Source organism: Peromyscus maniculatus, chromosome X (assembly GCF_049852395.1).
Source record: "Peromyscus maniculatus bairdii isolate BWxNUB_F1_BW_parent chromosome X, HU_Pman_BW_mat_3.1, whole genome shotgun sequence".
NCBI classification, from domain to species: domain Eukaryota; kingdom Metazoa; phylum Chordata; class Mammalia; order Rodentia; family Cricetidae; genus Peromyscus; species Peromyscus maniculatus.
In genome coordinates, this window is record NC_134875.1 from 42864171 (window position 1) to 42886133 (window position 21963).

At 39.8% G+C, this 21963-nt stretch overlaps 1 pseudogene; it reads right to left on the reverse strand.

Annotated features, from left to right (window-relative positions):
• Positions 1-3749: 3749 nt before the first annotated feature.
• LOC143270923 (periphilin-1 pseudogene) lies at positions 3750-4838 on the reverse strand (annotated as a pseudogene).
• Between the last annotated feature and the right edge of the window lie 17125 nt (positions 4839-21963).

The following is a 21963-nucleotide window of genomic DNA, read 5'->3' on the forward strand; positions in this document are numbered from 1 at the left end:
GATAAACCCTGAACTTTGGCATTATACACAGACTGGATAATGAATGATATAGTTAACTTTCCTAGAATTTGACAATTAACCTAAAATTTTTCTTTCAGGATAAAGAAAATTTCGCCCATACCCAGCAGGAAGCAATTTTAAGAATACGACGCCCACATTCCCAAAGAGGTGGCGTGGGGCGGGTGGTTTTTTGGTCTTTTTAATGGGTTTTGGGTCTGGGATAATTTTCAGTATTGAGGGGGGTTGGTTACAAGTTATTGTCAAGGGTTAGGAAAAAGGCTAAGCAAAGGAGATTAGATTTAAGGTTCTTGTTTAAAAAAAAAAGAAAAAGAAAAAGACAATTACTAGTTTTAAATACTTTACATTGGATTGGATTGTTTTAAATTGTATACAAATTTGAAACTGATATTATAAGAAAATGCTATATGTATATTTCTAATTGTATTTATACCATTCATTTAACAATGTAATGCAAATTTCTGATCCTTGAATGTTATTATTATCAACTATTAGGATATAAAGAGATGAAAGTTAGTAGTAAGACATTACAATAGAACTTGTAGTCATATTAGATATGTTTTACAAATTGAGCAGAGATGTTTTAGACAGGTCATCTTTAAACCCTTCAGAGATCTACAGAATATGGCATTTAAAATGTTTTAATAATTAGAAAATTTTTCTTTTTTGAGACATGTCGGCTCCTGGCAGTACCAATCTACTTCAGAGAAAATATTGGCATAGAAGAAACTGCATATGGAGTCAACTTTCATTGTGGCAAAAGTTAGCCACTGGACAACAAAATATCCTCAAATCAACAGGACAAAATGGACAGACAGAACACGAAACAAGGGACTACTGATTCTTGCCAAAACAAGTGTGGTTATGGCTTTATCAAAAGGCATCTTCTGAGGCCAGAACAATATGGCCCCATCCCTGAAGTGGCCTTCACATCCAGAAAAGGTACGGTGCCCTTTTCTTCGAAGGCAGCTTAACAGGCAGAGAGCTGATGGCTTCTGTTGTGCAATGGAACAGCAGCTGAAAGCTCACACCTCTTGATAGTAGACTGGCATTTAATAGAGGGATGTGGAGAAGAAGGGGTTGCTGAGATGAAGCCATATATACACTGCCAAGAAAAATGGACAGCTGAATTAAAAAACTGTCAACAATTTCCAGAATTTAAAATCCTGAATCATGAAAGGACACTAGTGGAATTCAGGTGTTTGTGGTAAGTGGACTGCTCTCACCCAATGTGAGGTTGAACTGTTGATCTTGTGTACATCCTACTTCACAAATGAGTCTGTCAGATACACTAAGCCTATAGGCTGAAGATGATGCCCCAACACTGCTGAGAAACCTCAGGTGACTGCCCTGTCAACTCACAAATTTTTTTGCATGCACTTCCTGTTTTTATTTTTGTTAGCTAATATTATTTCCTTCTTGGGTCTCTGAGGAAGTTGAAGATTAGTTAGTTATGGTTGAAGATTAGTTAGTTATAGTTGAAAATTAATTAGGATAGAAAGTGCATTAGATACATCTTGGATTTACCAAAATAGGATAGATAATGGAATTATTTTCTCTGATTCGTCAAATACCTGTTTAGGTATTTATTATTTGTATATATTGTATATAGTTATTGTACTTTTGTATATAGTTTTTCTTTTGTTAGGTATAACCTTTTGCTTTCTTTTTCTTTTTATTAAAATAGAAAAGGGGAAATGTGGTGATAATCTAATTGTACTGAATTATTATTTTGATTGTAAGTAATTCTTGACTGTATATGTTGTATATACTTATTGGATATAGTTTTTCTTGTATTAGTTATAAGCTTTTTTAATTTTATACAAAAAAGGGGGAAATGTGGTGGTATTGTGTTCCCTAAAATATTGTGTACCCTAATAAACTCATCTGGAGTCAGAAAGCATAAAAGCCACTAGATATGGAGGCCAGAAAACAATGGCACACACGCCTTTAATCCTAGCATTCCAGAGGTAGAAATCCATCTGGATCTCTGTGAGTTCAAGGCCACACTGGAAACAGCCAGGCATGGTGACTCACACCTTAATCCCAGGAAGTAATGGCAGAAAGCAGCTAAGTATATAAGGCATAAAAACCAGGAAATAGAGCTGGTTAAGGTTTTAGGATTTTGAGCTGTGCAGCTCAGCTGAGATCCATTTTGATGAGGACTCTGCGACTTCCAGTTTGAGGAAACAGGATCAGCTGAGAATTGGCAAGCTGAGGTGACTGTGGCTTCTGTTTCTCTGATCTTTTACATTCACCCTAATACCTAGTCCCGGGTTTGTTTTCATTAATAAGAACTTTTAAGATTCCTGCTACAATATGGGATATGGACATTGCCCTTGGCTGTGTCACAGAAGTTGGAGGTAAGTCTCTCTTGCTGAAAATACCATGTACTTCAGACACAGGACTGAACGGATCCAAGCTGGATCTGATCTGAAAGTCTGCACCCCGAGGACTAGTTTTCACAGTCCTGAGTGCTGTGCTAGCAGCCAAGGGAAGGAAACAACAATTACACCTACCCAGCTGTGAAATCAAAGTACTCCAATGAAGAGCTTAGCAATATACTGCTAAGCATGTATTGTGGAATAATTATTTTGTACACTGTAAAGATGTGTCTTTGCCAAGACACATTCTGATTGCTTTAATAAAGAGCCAAATGGCCAATAGCTAGGCAGAAAGAGGTTAGACAGGACTTCCAGGAAGAAAGAGAGCAAGAGAGATGAATCTAGGCGTGTGACAGACACCAGGGGACGTGGAGAGGAAACAGGAGGTGCAAGATGGAAGAGAGGTAAAAAGCCATGAGGCATAACATTGGTTGATATAAATGGGTTAATTTAAGTTATAAGAGCTAGTGGGACAAGCATAAGTGATAGCCTGAGCCTATAATTAATAATATGTCTCCATGTCATTTTTTAATTGTAAGCTGGAGGACCAAAGGAAAAAGTGTATGCAACAGCAGCACTTACATCTTGGCTATAACCAACAGAATACTGAAGATGCTGGCACATATTTTTAATCTCAAAATAAAGGAAGCAGAGGCAGGGGGATCTCTGTGTGTTTGAAGCCAGACTACACATGGTTTTCAGTCTAGCTACGTCTAGATGGTATAACCCTGACTCAAAAAAGAAGATAATGAAATTGGGCAGTAATTAAAACCGTGATTTTAATGTACCTATTGTTACAAATTGTGTATTGTGGCTCAGTGCTATGCTGGGAAGGATCAAGAAGTGAGAGGAATGTCCTAATTGTCTCTTCACTTGTTCACTGACTCACTTACAAGGTGAGGGGAGCTCAGCTGGCCTTGCTGTCTTCTGCCACGTTTCTTTTATTATTTAAATTTTTATTTATTTTTTTTCATTTTACATATCAATCACTGTTCACCCTCCCTCCCCTTCTCCTGCTTCCCCCCAAGCTCCGCTTATCCACTCCCCTGGCAATGGGACCAGAACTTATGCCGTGTACATGAACTGGCTTTATTTTTTTAATTTTTTAATTCATTTTACATACCAACCACAAATCGCCATCTCAGCCCTCCTCCATCTCCCCGTTCCTTCCCCCAAATCCCTCCCCCATCCCCTCCTACAAAAGTGTTAGTTCTTCCATTGGGGAATAGCAAAGCCTGGTACATTCAGTTGATGCAGGACCAAGCTTCACCCCCAAGCATCAAGGCTGAGCAAACAACCGAAAGGTAAGAAATCTAGAAGCTTTTACATACTTTTTTGAACCGAGCCCTAATTCTTGTACAAAGGGTCTCCAAAATCTGGAGTAGAATTATCATACTCCATAATGAAATGCTTGAGTTCTTCAACATGTTGCTCACCTATTTCATGCAAACTCTGCTTCATTGCAAACTGTATAGATTTTTCTAACGAACGATCCTTTTCAACCAGCCTTTCCACCACCATCCCGAAAGTTTCACAGACTTGTCGGTAAACCTTCTCAATCTTAGTGATTTTTGATGCAATCGCTTTTGAGCGAATGCTAGGCTGGCTGTCTTCACACAATTCTGGGCCAGCTGTTGTGTTTGACTCGGGTTCTTCTGTCTGGTTGATACGTAATGGTTCCTTGGATCCCATCTCAAACTCGGAAATTTCAGCCAAGTTATTTTCTTCTGACTTCTTGGGATTTTCATTAGCCCTCTTGCTTGCAGCATCAGCCTGTGCCTTCTCAGTCAGCCTGCTGGGGCTTTTTAACACCTTGGATGAAGAACTTGAGGGCACAGTATCTGTTGATGTTTTCAAAAACTGGATGGCTCTCTCTTTACATCTACGTCGAGACTGATGGAAGGAGCGCATCCTGCTTCTACTGCTGAGACTGGATCCAAATCTGCTGTGTAGGGAGTCCTTCCTGCCCACACGTGATTCTCTCAAAAAAGGAGTGCCCCGTTTATGGGGAGAGCGTTGTCTTGAATAATAGGAAGAATAGAAACGTTTTCTTCTAAAGCCGTTTCTCATGGCCCTGTATTGAGGCTGTTGGCTTGTGGAATACTCATCTCTTGACCATCGGTAGCCATAATGGACTCTTTTGTAGGGTGGGGCTCTTCTTGGATCCTGAGTAAAACAGCGGCCCTTGCCCCATTTTTGGTAATCAACATGACAGTAGTATCTACCGTAGCCTGCTTCGTTGGGTTTGGCTAGCAGAGAAGATCTCTTGTCTCCCAGAGGCGGTCTCTTTGGCACAACATTAATTAATCTATGGTTGCCATCACTGGGATGGTTCCAAGGAGGCGCTTGTTTTCCTGGAAGTCGCTTGTAGTCATACCATCCCTGTGCTTGTTTTCCTGGAAGTCGCTTGTAGTCACACCATCCCTCAGACCACATTTCATCTGTTTTGGAAGCCACTGGACTTCTGCGAACAGAAATGCCTACTTCCCTTCCGGTTCACTTTCAATTTCCAACCACACTTATGGCTCAGCTCAAGAATCTGTTATTGTCTAAAAATTCGTCATCGGAACTCCCCAATAGGTACGTTCCACCGATGCTGCTGAAACCGCACCAACAGCTCTCTAATTAGACTTAGGCCTACTCAACAGCAAGGATATCCTGCCAGGTACTTGTAAGCTAGGAAATTAGCTGGGGCTAGTGAGGGCATGTGTCATACAGGAGAATGCAGTACCACCACTTGACTAAATCAGTACAATTCCTAAGTGAATTCCACTTACTACAAAAAAGTGTAGCTCTCACCCCTCACCAAAAAAAGCTTCTCTTTGCAACAGAGAGAGACCATTGCAGAAAACCACAACCACTCAATGTCAGAGAACAAGTGATTGTGGGGTTTCTAGCCCCAAGATACACACACAAAACTCCTGTGCCTAAGGCTCAGGGAGCATCATTAAGAGGAAAGGGAGCATCATTAAGAGGAAGAGGAAAGATTGTAGGAACCAGAAATGAAAGGGAAGCTTCACCCATGATATTTCAACAATATGACTGCCTAAACAAGACCTGAATTAGGACAATCCAATCAATATGCTAACTTGAAGGGGGAAATCTCATAGGGTTCCACCTCTAAACAAAGAACTACAGACTACTAAAGAATTAGGCTTTGCCAAGAATGACCATTTTAACAGGTTACCAATATCAAGTGGTCAGCTCTGAAATCAAATACATACACAAGCAACACGAAATAGACTGGAAACATTGTATTTATATATTTGTGCGTGTCTGTGTGTGTGCGTGTGCGTGTGTGTGTGTGTGTGTGTGTATGTGTTTGTGTGTGTACATGTGATGATCAATGAAAAGAGAACATAAATTTGACAGGCATCTAGTAGGAGAGGATATGGAAGGGAAAGAAATAGAAAAGGAAAGGATGTGATTGTATTTTCATTTCTAAAACTTTAAAAATTAAATAAAATGTAGATAAACATTTAAAACATATAAGGCAAAAAATAGAAGCATATAAAATATTTATTTAGCAGTGAACAAATTTAAAAGGAATCAAAATTAATTTACACAATAGCAAAAAATCATAATATTCTAATAAATTTCACTAGTGAAAAATTAAAGTACCTTAAACTACAAGCTTATAATATATTTATTTAACATACTGAACAAATGTAAAATTTATTAAAATTAATTTATATAACAGGAAAAATCATAATGTCATAACATTTGGCCTTTTATTTTCACTAACCCTACTGTTGAAGTTACCCATACTTGAGTCATAGAACATGGCAGAATCAAGTTGGTAATGATCTAAATGTTTAATCCCTACTGGTTTCTTTTCATGTGCTGTAAGATGCTATGCAGGCTACCAAAGGAGAAAAGTCATCATCAGTCACACCTATCTATGAAACCTTTGAGCTACAACAATGATCAGCATAACACATGGCCATTGGTGTATTAGCAGCTCAAATAGCATTGGTGTAACCAATGACTTTTTGATTGGATTTAAGTTCCTTTCCACAAGAGGAAACCCATACTAGCACCATTATCAGACCAAGAACATACAGCTAGCAGTCATAGGCCCTAGGGGAGAACTTACTACTGTTATGTTATACTGTAAATGCACATAGTATAATGTGCAGTATAATGATAACTGACTTATCATTACAGCCGTAGATCAATGTATCTCTTATTCCTCATCTAAGGAGCTTTGAAATGGAGTAAACGGTGGTTAACATAGTGGCCCACAACTGGCCAAGGTGCAGAGAATAAGAGACAGAAGAATGCTCAGCCTTAAAGGGAACCTAGGTACCTCATCCTCCCCTCACAGGCTTCAGAGATCATTGAGGAAGAGGACAAAGAAAGAGTATAATAATCTGAGGTGGTGGAGGAATACAAGGAAATTCTGGACACAGTAGGGCAGTAGCCCATATGAACTCACTCATAATGCAACACCATGAAAAAGAAAACAAACCTGTGCAAGCCCAAGGCAGACCAAATCCCAGCATGGAAGTGGGAGCTGGGCACACAATCCCCCTCTATGCCTAGGAGCTATTGACAAGTGTTATCTGCTGGGAAAGGAAGGACAATTTCTTTTTAAGAGTGTAGGTCTGGGAAGTTGACATTGCTCCAGCTGAAGAACAAACAGCCAAGGATATCTGGCACTACACTTTGGTCTTAAAGAAACGTTTTGTTGTTGTTGTTGTTTTAAGAAGACACAAAATTAAGTGGGTAGGAAAGTGGGGGAATGAGTTGAGAAATAGTTGGCAGGGATAAATATGATCAAACACATAATAAGGAACTCTCAAAAAAAACTAATAAAAACATTTAAAGAAAAATCAATAAGTCACTTTCTCCAGTGTTGTTAGATTATTTGTTTCAACGAGACCTGAGGTAATTACAGTTCAGAATGAATGGACTGCATCACTACAGGCTTTTCTCAGACCTCAGTGCCCCCACTCCCAAGAGGATAAGTGAAAGAAGCCTATGCAATACTACTTGAGCTAAGGCATCCCAAGTACATCAAGCCATGGTCCATACTCTTGTAGTAACGTGTGGCCAACATTAGTGTACGTCAAACATACTTCAAGAAAGATGAAACTGGTTTAATATTTCCATGCATTAATTAGTAGGAAAGAGTAATGATCATGGGTGAAAGGCTCCATAGTAGCACAGTAGGACCTTGGCAGTTCAAATACCACAGCAGTTTGTGAAGTGTGGAGCCTTCTCTCCTGCACTTGGTTTCTCTGAATCCCTGGGGAGAAATGCCATTACAAACCTGTGCTTTCCAGACCCCCCACCCCTTACTGAGGAGCTACTGTACTTGATGGCTGTTTTCAAAAGCTCCAGAAGCAGTTAAGAAGCTAAGAATTGTGGATGCCAGAACCAGCACGAGGCATCTGCAGCTGAGATTTGTGGAAATTCAACACAACACAGACACACAGACACACACACAAATACATAATTAAATACATAAATGAATAAATAAATAAAGTAATAAAGTAATTAATTAATAAACTGAGATAACAAGACAAACGGTGCAGTTTAAAATATTACTTCTGATGCCAGTAGGTATTGAGAGCCCAAGACAGCCAACCTTGACAAGCATTAACGTAAGCCTAGGAACTGTAGCCATGAGGTTGGACTCTTCAGAAAGGAATGTATGGTAACTGCTTTTCCAAGAATGTTTAAGAACATGTCACTCAGGCACCTTGGAGATTAAAGGGCAACCCTGACATTTGGTAGTATGGTCACTGACCTCCATTTGTTAACAGTACCATGCCAGCAGAGCCTTTTCATGTTTGCAATCCTCTTCACGCTGGTGTAGCACCTACCTTTTCAGAAATGGCTTTGTACAACATTTATGGCCCCCTGGAATTCATCTAGCCCCCTTTGAAAGATACCTTAAAATTTGTGAGCTTGAAATGTAACCATAACGAGACTGTTACTTCTGCTTCTTGTATGCTGTCTCTGTCTTTCTTTGTGGTTCTTAGGTGTTCTTTTGCAAAGCTACCAGCTTAAGTCATACTGGGATAAAGGAAAATGGGCCTTGGTGGTTCATGTTCCTGGAGTTGGGTCCATGCCAGTGGACCATGGCTGTAGACACAGATGGTGCTCACATGCTCCAAAATACAACTTAACTTCACTGCAGCTGTTGCTGCTACTACAGCAATAGCAGCCACTGCTGCTACTGTTTCTGGGATTGCTATTTCACACTTGGTTTCTACAGCTAGTAAAGTGGAGACCCTGGCAGCAAAAGTAGCTACTACAGTTAATTACTCCTTCAATCTACTGGATATGATAAATTTAATTCAGCAGTAATATGCATTTTGATTGGCTTTAAAAGTTATAAAATTAATAAAACTTGAGTCCCCTTCCTATTGGGATACCATCTTACAAGGGCTCCAATTTGCAGTAAGGCTCGTTAAGGAAGGGAATGGCTCAGTTGCCCTAATGCACTGGCTATGGGCGGGTTAGGACTTTGGTTTTTCCTGTGTCGAACTTACAGATTGCAAGACCAGCGCCACTTTTTGATCAATGGCAGCAGTTAACTCTACAGCTCACACATAGCTGAGCCTGTATGAAAAATGAGTATTAAATGATAGGCAATGCCTGAAGGCATGCACCACCCTAAGTCAGGGGACCTGTGGGGCCTGGGCAGGTACTCCCTATGATGGGTAAGTTGATGTGCTGACGTCCCATGCAGCCTAAGGCAGGAGCTCATTTTTTAGTAAAAATGGGGGACCTGTTGGATCCTGGCCCCCGGTTTTGGGGAGCTGTTGCCTTGCCTGCTGACCTTGATCAGATGTCCTCCTTATGGTAATTCCCTGCCTGTTTCATTCCTCCTAAACAGCTTACTGCAGGTTCCTTGTTTGTGTATCCTGCATGTTGATGTAGTGCTAGAATGTAAAACATCCTTAGCAAACTTTTGCCCTCCCAGGTTCTTCCACTGTATTGTAAGTCTGTATTTAAGGTCTCCTCCCTCCATCAATAGGGGGCATTCTACTGAGAGGAAAGCCGGCTGTCTTGACTCTCCTTTTAATCCTCAACCTCTCTCTCGTTCATGGTGAATGGGTAGTAACGCGGGTGTTGCTACAACCAGAAAGCTTCTGAAATCTGATATTTGTCTTCATATGAGTTTATAAAAACGTTTGATAGTATGAGTTTATGATACTCCTGTTTGCTGAATAACAATGTCAGGTAATTTGATATTTAGCCAATAAATCAATACTTATTAATGTATTTGTGTCTATTGAATTATAGTCAGAGAACAGGATGAGTTAAATCAGTTAATCTCTCTTTAATGAGATCTTTCTTGATGAAAATAATTAAGGGTGGATATTTCAGAGTGAGACTTCTAACAAGATGAATCTTTTGGTGATGCAGTGTAAAACCAACAGTTCCCTTATGGATTAAAAAAGAAGAATGGTCTTGATAGAGAAATAGATGACCTGGATAAACCATCTAATGCAAAACATAAAAATACTAAAAAACAACCTTAAGTCTCCACAGATACCTGCTAGTATCAACCTTGTTGGTGAGTACAAAGATAAATCTTCAGAATTCATTACCACAAAGAGGTATATAAGAGTAAGTCTAATTCACACTAACTTAATTGTGCCACAAAACCTCAAACCAAGAATTCAATTCATATAGATTCCTGACTCACAGAAGAAAACTAAAATCTTTTAGGGGAATGTCCTATCTCTCAGCCCTCAAACATTCCATTGAAATTTTTCTGAGAAATGATCATGTTATATATAAGAAAATTCTTACCTAATTAAGTAACAAGACTGAAAAAGACAACAGATAATTGAGGCTAGTGGATCATTATACATTAGAGTTATTAGATAGGAAACATAAAATGTAGTTAAATATAGCTTAATGAAAACAAATGTTTAAACATACGAGTAAAGACCAGGCAAATAGGGAATAGTATATACTTCCTGGAAAATTGAGATGATTTAAATAACCTCAACATTTTAAGGATAGTAAAACACATAGTGAGTACTTATGATATTTTGTTGAATGAATAAAGGATTATAAAAACTGTACTACCCTAAGCACAAAGAACTTGAAATGACAAGAGAATGTTGTGTTTTGCTAAATGGGTCCATTACCAATGAAAACTAGAGAATCGGATATTGGGTCAAAACCTTATAGATCCAAGAAGTGTAGCATGAATCTTAAAGAGTCTTATTAAGAAAATCAAACCTGAGGCCAGTTATTGGGGTGAATGCTGGTAGATCAGATGCAGAACAAGCCACAGCTATCTCACCTTGCCAATTCCTCACCTGGTCCTGTTTCCTCAGAATGGAAGCCTCTGAGTCCTCATCCAGAATGAATCTCAGCTGAAATGTGCTGCTCCAAAGGCTGAAAGCTTCACCAGCCAAATGCTTCTAGTTTCTGGTCCTCATGCCTTATATATCTTTCCTTTCTACCAATACTCCCTGGGATGAAAGGCTCATTTCTTGGGATTAAAGGTATGTGTCATCATGCCTGGCTCTTTCCAATGTGGCCTTGAACTCACAGAGATCCAGAGGGATTTCTACCTCTGGAGTGCTAGGATTAAAGGTGTGTGTGCCACCATTTTCCAGCCTTTGTATCTAGTGGCTGTCCTGTCTCTGACCCCAGATAAGTTTATTAGGGTGCACAATATTTTGGGGAACACACTATTACCCCAAAGAAGCACACGAGGAGTGACCAGCTGACCTTGCCTTTCTTACCGGAGACCCAGCCAGCACACCTTCTATCCACATGTCCCAGGTCAAAGAGAGCTCTTGATTAACAAGTCCCTCCCTCCTCCTTCCTGTCCAACTTCCCTATCTGTATTCCTGGCTTCTCAATGGCTAATTCCAGTCAGTTAGTCCCTGGTTCCAAGCCCTCATTCAATGGTAATATTATTGTTTTCTAAATTTATTTATTTATTTTTTAAGTTACACTCATCACTCATGATATTCATTACTTATACTCATGATATTAATCACATTTGTGGTATTCATAGATTACATTTGCAGTATTCATTCAATTATATATATATATATATATATATATATATTTTAAATGTTGAATATCATTTCTTGAAGGGGGTAGGTGGTTAAATACAGGCTTACAGTACAATGGGAGGACCCTAGAGTGCAGAAGTTTGCTACTGATGTTTTACAATCTTGCACCTAAGCTGTTAATGCCCTTTATTTAGGATACACACACAAGGAACTTCCCTTAACCAGTCAGGATGGTGGAATCTGGCAGGGAATTATCATTGGGAGGATATCAAGGTTAAGGTCTGCAAGCAAGGCAACAGTTACCCAAAATGGGGGCCAGGGCCCTGCAGGTCCCCCTTTTATTAAAAAATGAGCTTCTGACTTGGGTTGCGTGGGACGTCAGCAGGTCACCTTACACATCATGGAGATGCCTGCCCAGGCCACACACTAATGTGTGGGATTTGATGTGCATTTTAAACTTTAGTAGTGTTTCTTTTATGAATGTGTGTGCTTTGTATTTGGAGCATAACTGTTTGGAATTGAAACTTCATCTTGTGTGATAAATTTGTAATGTCTATCTTGATCTCTTTTGATTGATTTTAGTTTGAAATCTATTTTATTAGATATTAGGATAGCTACACCAGCTTGTTTCTTAGGTCCATTTGTTTGGAAAGCTTTTTCCCAGCCATTTACCCAGAGGTAGTGTCTTTCTTTGAAGTTAAGGTGTGTTTCTTGTTTTCAGGAGATGGATGGGTCCTGTTTGTTTATTTTATTAGCCTGTGTCTTTTTATAGGTGAGGTGAGACCATGGATATTGATAGATATTAATGACCAGTGATTGTTAATTCCCGTTATTTTTTGTGGTTGTGTTGTGTTGTCCTTCTTTGGTGTATGTTGGTGTGGCATGATCTATTGCTTGATTTTTCATGGATGTGTTTAGCTTCTTTTGGTTGTATTTTCCCTTCTAGAGCTTTCTGTAGGGCTGGGTTTGTGGACAGGTATTGAATAAATCTGTTTTTTTCCTGGAATATTTTGTTTACTCCACCTATGGTGATTGAGAGTTTTGCTGCGTATAATAGTCTGGGTTGGCATCCGTGGTCTCTTAGTGTCTGCATAAGATTTGTCCATGACTTGGGCTGCAGAGATGGCTCAGAGGTTAAGTTCACTGACTGCTCTTCCAGAGGTCCTGAGTTCAATTCCCAGCAACCACATGGTGGCTCACAACCATCTGTAATGGGATCTAGCGCCCTCTTCTGGCCTGTAGTCATACATGCTGTATACATAATAAATAAATAAATCTTTAAAAAAAAAGATTTGTCCATGACCTTCTAACTTTCATAGTCTCTATTGAGAAGTCTGGTGTTATTCTGATGGTTTTGCCTTTATATGTTACTTGGTCTTTTTCCTTTGTGGCTCTTAATATTTTTTCTTTGTTCTGTGTGAGTGTGTGTTTAGTGTTTTGATTATTATGTCATCAAAGCCTCGTACATTCAGTAGAGGCAGATCTAAGTCCCTCCCCCCTGCATCAAGAGTAAGCAAGACACATAATGGGCTCAAGAAAGCCAGCTCATGCATCAGGGATAGATCCTGATGCCACGGCCAGCGGCCCCTCAAGCAGACCAAACTACACAATTGCCCCCCTATGCAGAGGGCCTAGTCCAGTCTCATGGAAGTTCCACAGCTGTTGGTCCATAGTTTGTGACTTCCTACTATCTTGGTTCAGTTGTTTCTGTAGATTTTCTCCATCATGATCTTGCCCCCCCCCCCCCCCCGCTTGCTCATATAATCCTTCTTCCTTCTCTTCAACTGGACTCCCAGAGCTCGACCTGGTGCTTGGTTGTGGATCTCTGAACCTGCTTCCATCAGTTACTGGATGAAGGCTCTATGATGACAATTAGGGTCGTCACCAATCTGATTACAGGAGAAGGCCAGTTCAGGTACCCTCTCCACTATCATTAGTAGTCTAAGCTGGGGTCGTCCTTGTGGATTCCTGGGAATTTCCCTAGCACCAGGTTTCTCCCTGACCCCATAATGGCTCCCCCTATCAAGATGAACCCAGCTAAGACTCTAAAAGTCCAGTCAAAGACAGGGAGGAGGGATTATATGAGCAAAGGGGTCAAGATCATGGTTGGAAAACCTGCAGAGACAGCTGACCCAAGCTAGTTGGAGCTCACTGACTCTAGATTGACAGCTGGGGAACCTGCATGGGACTGAACTAGGCAATAATGTTTTAATATCTCTTTTCAATTCTCATTATATTGGTAAGGAGATTTCAGTTATTTTGATTAGTTTAGCTTATCATTTGTCTGTTTATCTTTTCAAGGAACCAACTCTTCATTTCATTGATTCTTTGCATATTTTGTTTCTAGTTCATTGATTTTAGCCCTGATTGATAGAGACCTTTAAAGAGGAAATGAAATTTTCCCTTAAAGAAATGAAAGAAAAGACAAAAAAAAAAATGGAAGAAATCAATAAATCCCTTAAAGAAAGCCAAGAAAGAGCAATTAAAAAGGTGAACGAAACAGTCCAAGATTTGAAAACTGAAATAGAGGCAATAAAGAAGACACAAAATGAGGGAATGCTGGAAATGGAAAATCTGAGTAAATAAACAAGAACTACAGAAGCAAGCAAAAGCAACAGAATGTAAGAGATGGAAGAACAGATCTCTGGCATTGAAGATACAATAGAGGAAATAGATTCATCAGTCAACAAAAACACTAGAGCCAAAAGAGTTGTAACACAAAATGTTCAGATAATTTTGGACACCATGAAAAGACCAAACCTCAGAATAACAGGGATAGAAGAAGGAGAAGAATACCAACTCAAAGGCATAGAAAATATATTCAACAAAATCATAGAAAAAAAATTTTCCCAACTTAAAGAAGGAAATGCCTATGAAGGTACAGGAAGCTTACAGAACACCAAATAGACTGAATCCCAAAAAAGTCTTCTTGCCACATAACAATCAAACCACTAAACATACAGAATAAAGAAAATTATTAAGAGCTATGCTGTGGAATGGTCTGTATGTCAAATGTGTTGCTCTGATTGGTCAATAAATAAAACACTGATTGGCCAGGAGCCAGGCAAGTAGTGTAGGCAGGACTAACAGAGAGGAGAACTGAGAGAACAGGAAGGTGGAGGGAGACACTGCCAGCTGCCACCAAGACAAGGACCACATGAAGCTGTCAGTAAGCCATGAGCCACGTGGCAAGGTATAAATTTATAGAAATGGATTAATTAAAGATGTAAGAAGTAGATAGCTAGAAGCCTGAGCCATTAGGCCAAAAAGTTTAAATAATATAAGTGTCTGTGTGTTTATTTTATAAGTGGGCTATTGGACTGTCAGAATTTGGTGGGATCCGGAGAAAAAATTCTCCAGCTACAGAGCTGCAAAGGAAAAAGGCCAAGTAACCTATAAAGGCAGACCCAACAGAATAACATCTGAATTCTCAATGGAACTCTGAAGGTCCTGGACAGACTTATACAGACACTAAGAGACCATGGATGCCAACCCAGACTATTATATCCAGCAAAAATCTCAATCACCATAGACAGAGTAAACAAAATATTCCATGATAAAACCAGATTTAAACAATACCTATCCACAAATCCAGCCCCACAGAAAACACTAGAAGGAAAAATCCAACTGAAGGAAGTTAGATATACCCATGAAAACACAGGCAATAGAGAGTTCCACCCCATCAAATAGAAAAGAAGAGAAACACAACACTACCAACACAGAATACCAGGAATTAACAGTCACTAGTCTTCAATATCCATTAATATCAATGAACTTAATTCACATATAAAGAGACACAGGCTGACAGAATGGATACAGAAACAGGATCCATCCTTCTCCTGCATACAAGAAACACACCTCAATTTTAAAAACAGACATTACCTTAAAGAAAAAAGGCTGGGAAAAGACTTTCCAATCAAATAGTTTTAAGAAGCAAGCTGTTGTAGCTATCCTAATACCTAATAATATAGATTTCAAACAAAAATCAATTGAAAGAGATCTGGAAGGACATTACATATTTACCACAGGGAAAACCACCAAGATGAAGTCTCAATTCTGAACATTTGTGCCCCCCAATACAAGGACACCCACATTTGTAAAAGAAATATTACTAAAGCTTAAATCACACATCAAACCCCACACACTAGTAGTGGGAAATTTCAACACCCCACTCTCACCACTGGATACATCTGCCAGACTGAAACTTAAAAAAGAAATAAGGGATCTAACAAAAGTTATGACTCAAATGGACTTAATAGATATTTATAGAACATTCCACCCTAACTGAAAAGAACATATCATCTTCTCAGCACCCCATGGAACCTTCTCTAAAACTGACCACAAGCTGGGTCACAGCAAATCTCAACAGATACAAAAAATTGAAATGACCTCCTGTATTTTTTCAGACCACCTTGGCTTTATGTTAGATTTCAACAACAACAAAAATTACAGAAATCCTACAATCTCATGGAAACTGAATAATGCCCAAATGAATCAACAATGGGTCAAGCAAGAAATAAAGAAAGAAAGTAAAGATTTTCTAGAATTCAATGAAATGATTGTACTACATACCCAAACTTATGGGACACTATGAAACCAGTGCTAAGAAGAAAATTCATAGCACTAAATGCCCACATAAAGAAGCTGGAGAAATCTCACACTAGTGACTTAACAGCACAACTGAAAGCTCTAGAAGAAAAAGAAGCAAAGTCACCCATGAGGAAGCAACACCAGGAAATAATCAAATCGATTGCTGAAATCAATGAAATAGAAACAAATAGAACAATACAAAGAATCAATGAAACAAAGAGTTGGTTCTTTGAAAAAATGAACAAGATAGACAAGCTCTTATCCACATTAACCAAAAGGCAGAGAGAGAGAGCATCCAAATCAGAAATGAAAATGGAGACATAACAACAGACAATGAGGATATCCAGAGAATCTTCAGGTCAAACTTCAAAAACTTGTACTCCACAAAATTGGAAAATCTGAAAGAAATAAACAATATTCTGGATAGGTACCACATACCAAAGTTAAGACCAGTTATCAAGACCAGATAAACTATTTAAATATACCAATAACCCCTAAGGAAATGGAAACAGTCATTAAATGTCTCCCAACCAAAAAAGGCACAGAACCAGATGGTTTCTGTGCAGAATTCTACCAGATTTCCAAACAAGAGCTAATTCCAATGTGCTTTAAATTGTTCTACACAATAGAAACATAAGGAACAATACCAAACTCTTTTGGTGAGGCTAAGGTTACCCTGATACCCAAAGCACACAAAGATGCAACAAAGAAAGAGAATTACAGACCAATCTCCCTCATGAGCAATGATGAAAAATACTCAATAAAATATTGGCAAACTGAATCCAAGAACACATCAAAAAATCATCCACCATGATCAAGGAGTAGGCTTCATCCCAGGGATGCAAGGATGGTTCAACATACGAAAATATGTCAATATAATACATCATATAAAAAAATTGAAAGAGAAATCCACATGATCATCTCATTAGATGCTGAAAAAAACTTTGACAAAATCCAACACACCTTCATGAAAAAAGTCCTAGAGAGATCAGGAATAAAAGGAACATACCTAAACATAATAAAGGCAATTTACAGCAAGCTGACAGCCAACATCAAATTAAATGGAAAGAAACTCAACTCAAAGTGATTCCACTAAAATCAGGAACAAGAAAAGTCTGTCCACTCTCCCCACATTTACTCAATATAGTACTTGAAGTTCTCGCTAGAGCATTAAGACAGCATAAGGAGATCAAAGGGATAGAAATTGGAAAGGAAGAAACCAAACTTTCACTATTTGCAGTCAATATGATATTGTATATAAATGACCCCAGAAATTCTACCAGGGAACTCCAAACAGCTGATAAACCCTTTCAGTAATGTGGTAGGATACAATATTAACTCAAAAAATCAGTAACCCTCCTATATACAAATGATAAAAGGGCCGAGAAAGGAATCAGAGAAACATCACCCTTTACAATAGCCACAAATAATATAAAATGCCTTATGCTAACTCTAACCAAGCAATTGAAGAACCTGTATGATAAGAATTTTAAGTCTCTGAAGAAAGAAATTGAAGAAGATATCAGAAAATGGAAAGATCTCCCATGCTCATGGATAGGTAGGATTAACATAGTAAAAATGGCAATCTGACCAAAAGCAATTTACAGATTCAATGCAATCTCCATCAAAATCCCAACACAATTCTTCACAGACTTGGAAAGAACAATACTTAACTTCATATGGAAAAACAGAAAACCCAGGATAGCTAAAAGAATCCTGCACAATAAAACAACCTCTGGAGGTATCATGATCCCTGACGTCAAGCTCTACCAATGAGCTACAGCAATAAATACAGCTTGGTACTGGCATAAAAACCTACATGTAGACCAATGCAATTGAAGACCCTGACATTAATCTGCACATGTATGAGCACCTGATTTTTGACAAAGAAACCAAAACTTTACAATGGAAAAGGGAAAGCGTCCTCAACAAATAGTGCTGGTGTAACTGGATGTCAACATGTAGAAGATTGCAAATATATCCATATCTTTCACCATGCACAAAACTCAAATCCAAGTGGATCAAAGACCTCAACATAAATCCAGTTACACTTAACCTGATAGAAGGAAAAGTAGAAAGTATTCTTGAATGCATTGGCACTGGAGATCACTTCCTAAATATAACACCAGTAGCACAGACACTGAGAGCAACAATTAATTAATGGGACCTCTTGAAACTGAGACGCTTTTGTAGGGCAAAGTACATGGTCAATAAGACAAAACGATAGCCTACAGAAGGGGAAAAGATCTTCACCAAGCCCACATCTGACAGAGGGCTGATATCCAGAATATATAAAGAACTCACGAAATTAGACATCAAAATACCTACAGTCCAATTTAAAAAATGGGATATAGAACTAGGGGAACTCTCCTCCACTGCTGGTGGGAATGCAAGCTTGTACAACCACTTTGGAAATCAATATGGCACTTTCTTAAAAAATTGGGAATCAATCTCCCCCAAGATCCAGCTATACCACTTTTGGGCATATACCCAAGGAATGCTCAATCATACCACAAGAGCACTTGCTCAGCTATGTTCATATCAGCATTGTTTGTAATAGCGAAAACCTGGAAACAACCCAGATGCCCTTCAACTGAAGAATGGATAAATAAATTGTGGCACATATACACAATGGAATACTACTCAGCAGAGAAAAACAATGACATCATACGGTTTGCAGACAAATGGATCGATCTAGAAAAAATCATCCTGAGTGAGGTTACCCAGGCTCAGAAAGACAAATATGGTATGTACTCACTCATAGGAAGATGCTAGATGTGGAACAAGGATGACTGGACTGCTACTCACATCACCAGTGAGGCTACCTGGAAAATGAGACCCCAAAAAAGACACCGAGAAATGGATGATATCTACATGAACAGCCTGGTCATGAGTGGGAACAATGAAGGGCAACGGTCGAGGGAAAGAGAGTGGGAGATCCTAGCTGGATCAAGAAAAGAGAGGGAGAACAAGGAATAGGAGACCATGGTAAATAAAAACCACATGAGAAGGGGAGGAAGCAGAGAGCTAGGGAGGCCCACGGAGATCCACAAAGATACCCCCACAAAAGACTGCTGGCAATGGTCGAGAGACGGCAGGAACTGACCTACTCTGGTGATGGGATGGCCAGACACCCTGTTAGTTGTGCCATAAACCCCATCCAAGGAAGGTCTGAGGAATCTGGATGCAGACATCCACGGCTGGGCCCCTGGCGGAGCACTGGGAGTCTAATTAGTGAGAAAGAAGAGGGTTTATATGAGCGAGAATTGTTGAAACCAAGGTTGGATAAAGCACAGGGACAAATAACGAAATGAATGGAAGCACAGGATCTATGAACCAAAGGCTGAGGGGCCCCCAACTTGATCAGGCCCCCTGAATGGTTGAGACAGTCATTTGGCTTGATCTGTTTGGGAGGCAGCTGTGTGTTGGTGCCGGGTCCTGGGCTAGTTGCATGAGTTGGCTGTTTGAATCCTGGGACCTATGCAGGGACGCTTGGCTCGGTCTGGGAGGGGGGGACTGGACCTGGCTGGACTGAGTCTACCAGGTCTATCCCGGTCCTCGGGGGAGACCTTGATCTGGAGGAGGTGGGAATGGGGGGTGGGGTGGGGGGAGGGGTAGGGGGGTGAGAGTGGGAGAACAGGGGAATCTGTGGCTATTATGTTGAACTAAATGATGTTGTAAAACAAATTTACTTAAAAAAATAAAAATAAAAATAAAAGAATTTAAAAAATAATGGGATATAGAGCTGAACAGAGAATTCTCAACAGAAGAATCTCAAATGGCCAAAAGACATTTAAGGAATTGCTCAAAATCCTTAGTCATCAGGGAAATGCAAATCAAAACTACTCTGAGATACCATCTTACAACTGTCAGAATGGCTAAGGTCAAAAACACTTAAAACAGCTATGTAGGAGAGGATGTAGAGCAAGGGGAACACTCCTCCACTCTTGGTGGGTATGCAAATTTGTATAGCCACTTTGGAAATCAGTATGGCAGTTTCTCAGAAAATTGGGAATCAATCTTCCTCAAGACTAAGCTATACCCCTCTTGGGTATATACCCAAGGAATGCTCAATCATACCACAAGGACACATTCTCAACTATGTTCATAGTAGCATTATTATTAATAGTCAGAACCTGGAAACAACCTAGATGCCCCTCAACTGAAAACTGGATTAAGAAAATGTGATACATATACACAATGGAGTTCTACTCCACATGGAAAAACAATACATCATGAAATTTGCTGGCAAATGGATGGAACTAGAAAATATCATACTGAGTGAAGTAACCCAGACTCAGAAGGACAAACATGGTATGTGCTCTGTCATAAGTGGATACTAGATGAAAAGCAAAGGGTAACCAGACTGCAACCCACAGCTCCAGGGAGGCTAGCTAGTAAGGAGGAACCTACGAAGGATGCATGGATTGTCTAGTGAATGAGAAATAGATGAGATCTACATGAGCAAACTGGGGGTGAGGGGGGAAATGGAGGGCAAGTGATGGGGGATGAGAACATATGGGAACAGGAGGTTCAAGCTAGAACAGGGACAGAGTGGGAGAGCAAGGAAAGAGATCCCCATGATAAATGAAGAAGACATCATGGGAATAGGGAGAAACAGAGTGCTAGGGAAGTTTCCAGGAATCTACAAGATGACTCCACCATAGACTATTGGCAACAGTGGAGAGGGTGCATGAACTGGCCTAATCTGGTGATCAGATGGCTGAATACCCTGTCATCATAGAGCCCTCATCCAGTGATTGATAGAAGCAGATGCAGAGATCCATGGCAAGGTGCCAGGCCGAACTCCAGGAGTCCAATCAATGAGATAGAGGAGGGATTCTATGAGCAAGGGACATCAAGACCATGATGGGAAAACATAGAGACAATTGGCCAAACTACTGGAAATGAATGAACTGTGTGTGTGGACCAATAGCTGAGAGGCCTCAAGGTATTGAGCTAGGTCCTCTGGATAGGCAAGACAATTGTTTAGCTTAAACTGTTTAAGGGGCCCCCAGCCAGTGGGATCGGGACCCATCCCTAGTGCATGAGGCAGCTTTTTGGCTCCTAGTGCCTATGGTGAGACAGTTTGCAAAGCCTTGGTGCAGGGAGGAGGGGCTTGGGCCTGCCTCAACTAAATGTATCAGGTTCTGCTTATGCCCTATGGGAGACCTTGCCTTGGAGGAGGTGGGAATGGGAGGTGGGGTGCAGGGGAAGGCTGGGGTGCGGGAGGAGGGAGGACAGGGGATTCTGTGGTTGGAATGTAAAATGAGTAGAAAATCTCTTAATAAAATGTATAAACTAATACTAGGCAAATAATTGTTTGAATTTAAATAAAAACCTGATCCATAATATGAAGTACTGATGAAATTAACCTGACAATTAAAAACTGTTTCACAAAAGACATTGTTGTAAGTGTGAGACAAATTGTCATGGGGATAAAATACTTGAAAAATTATATTTCTGAAAAATAATTTGAATTTAAAATATAGAAGCACTGTGCAGGTGAGAGGACTCATCAGGTAAAGGTGCTTGCCACTAAGTCTGACAATGTGAATCCAAATCCCAGATTTAACATGGTGCTCCATGTATATGCTATGGTACACATGTACACACACACACACACACACACACACACACACACACACACACACTAAAAAAGAAATGTTAAAACGTTTTCAGTGTGTGTGTATCTGTGAGTCTATGTGCCCCAATAGGCTGTGTGATATGGCCAAATGTGACAGAATTCCTACTGCCACAGCTCTAAGGAACTCTTGCTACTGAGACTTCCCAAGTATGATAGACTCTGTCCCTGACACTGTGGCTTTATTTGAGATACTAGGAGAAAGAAAACAAGTTTATTTTTGTTGTGGATCCCAAAGCCAAATGCATGTTTGATGGGAGGTTGTTAAGTCCAGTAAAAAAGGATCCCAGGGTTGGGACGATAACTCAGTCAGTAAAATACTTAT